Source organism: Plectropomus leopardus, unplaced genomic scaffold (genome assembly GCF_008729295.1).
Source record: "Plectropomus leopardus isolate mb unplaced genomic scaffold, YSFRI_Pleo_2.0 unplaced_scaffold25840, whole genome shotgun sequence".
NCBI lineage: Eukaryota > Metazoa > Chordata > Actinopteri > Perciformes > Serranidae > Plectropomus > Plectropomus leopardus.
In genome coordinates, this window is record NW_024628091.1 from 1 (window position 1) to 2,267 (window position 2,267).

The 2,267-nt window shown below is 31.4% G+C and overlaps 1 long non-coding RNA gene across 1 annotated transcript; it reads left to right on the forward strand.

Annotated features, from left to right (window-relative positions):
- The first annotated feature begins 355 nt into the window (after positions 1–355).
- Positions 356–1,263, forward strand: LOC121966770. The gene is made up of 2 exons (XR_006107621.1): positions 356–505; positions 966–1,263. It is a non-coding gene; the product is annotated as an uncharacterized LOC121966770 (long non-coding RNA).
- The last annotated feature ends 1,004 nt before the right edge of the window (positions 1,264–2,267 follow it).

Sequence of the window (2,267 nt, forward strand, 5' to 3'; positions counted from 1 at the left end):
ATGACTGTTTTACATGATTTTTGATCATATTCTAAGATGTTCATGTTTTTTGATTATATTATATATATGATATTTTCACAATTTTTGGTGGAATATATACTAGTAGGTTTTTTCTTATTCTTTGGCATACTATGCGATGGCTTTTTTTTTCATCATATTTGAAAACATAATATATTAAGTTGTATTATGCTGACATTTTTTAATGAATAGTATACAACGACTTTTTCATGACTTCCGAAATTATTTTTTTAATCTTCTACTTTACTGTGGCATTTTTCATTGCGTACCATAGAACGGTCTTAAAAGGAACTTACCTTCAGTATTCTTACATGTACTTTTTGCCTGTGTGCTTGATTACTCTGGTGCTTTGTTTGTAGGACTGTGTCCGGGTGCATTCAGCCTCAAGTCATTCGGGATTGTTGCTGTGTCGGACTCATGTGAACTCCGCCCTGGCTGTGACCAGACCGTCTCTCAGCAAAGGGGACTGGAACAGATATACAAAATTGTGAGTATGAGGATAACAGCTTGGACTACATAGCACACATGTTGAGGTAATTTATGTTGCTGAAGTCACAGCAACACGAATTACAAAAATTGTTTGCTCTGCAGGAAGTAAATTATATTTCAGAGTTTCATTAATTTTGGAGAAATGGGCTTTTAAAGGTTCAATTGACTGAAATTTATCACACCATTTTGAGTGTGACCTAGAGAAGGAAATTAACCATTTGATTTTATTTATTTTTTATCATGTCTAATTACTTTGTTGTGTATTTTGAGAAATCTGTGGAATCATAGATGAGGTTACTCCTCCCTCAAGTAAAGGAATAAATATATCTTTAAAAATGTGAAAAAATACAAGACAAATATTATAGATCCTTTCTTGTGCTGGACCAACCTATCAAATCTAGCCCTTTGTTATTTAACGGGAACTGTTAACAATTTAATTTTTTTTGGTTTTGTTTTAGGTATGAAGCCTTTGGCAGTGGAGCGGCTGGAAAATCTGTACAAACGGTTACGTTTAAACCTGGAGAGCGTGTTACTTTAGCTTGATCGGACATTCTAGCTGCACAGATGTTATTAATTTTGATGTCAATTGATAAATGCTGTAATGCACTAATACAGACTGTAACAGTTGCAGAGCTTAAAAGACAATGTGAAATTGACTGACTTGATTCTGAGTGAGACAAAAATCTACTCAAAAATGTAAGTAATGTACAAATGTATAATGCCAGAGGACAAATAAAGTAATTATTTAAAATTAAATGCTCATACAAATATTGCCTGCTTTTCTACATTACACATTAATTGTAAATTTAAAATAAACTGAACAGCATAAAAAGCCATGGTATGCTATGTCATTCACAGTATAATAAATAGTATAATAAATCTTCAAAAATTTCACAAAAAAGTAACAGTTGTTCAAAACTGCTAAGAAAAGTCAAAATAAGCTATGTTGATGAAAATAGCATAAAAAAGGCATTGAATAGTATGTTTTCAAAAATAGTATTAAAAAAGTTATAGAAAGGTATGTTCAAACTAACATGAAAACATCACTGTATAATATGTCATTCAAAATAGGACACAAGTGTTGCATTGTAGCATGGCAAGCAAAAAAGAAAAACTAAAACTAAAGTCATGGTATAGTATATTGTCCAAAACAGTGTAAAAAAATAGCATAGTATGTCATCTTTAAAAGGATGAAATGACATAGTATAGTATATCGTCTGAAAATCATAAAAAAAACCGTCATAATATAATATCAAAAAAGTCAGAGTATAGTATGTCGCTGAAAAATCATGAAAGGGTGTCATAGTATAGTATGTCAATCGAAAATCATGAAAAAACCTTTTCACTTTTTTGATAATTTTTCCCTGTGTCATAGTATAGTGTGTCGCTAGAAAATCATCTAAATTGTCAACTATGGTATGTCGTCCAAAATCATAAAAAACCTTATAGTATACCATGTTGCTACAAAATCGTGAAAAAAACGCATGGTATGGTATGGTACAGCATGTCTAGACGTGTCATAATAAAGCATGTCAAAAAATGAAAATACCATACTATAGTATGGAAAAAAGGCAATATATGACGTCCTAAAAATAGCTAAAAATGCCCCTCATAAAATAGCATGTCGAGACACGTCATAGCATAGAATGTGAATTGTGAAATGTGAATGTGGAAGCGAAAATTGCCCATACTATACTTTGGCTTTAAATGATCAAAATATTGACTTTTTGGACCGTTTTTTCACTGGGATATACTATAAA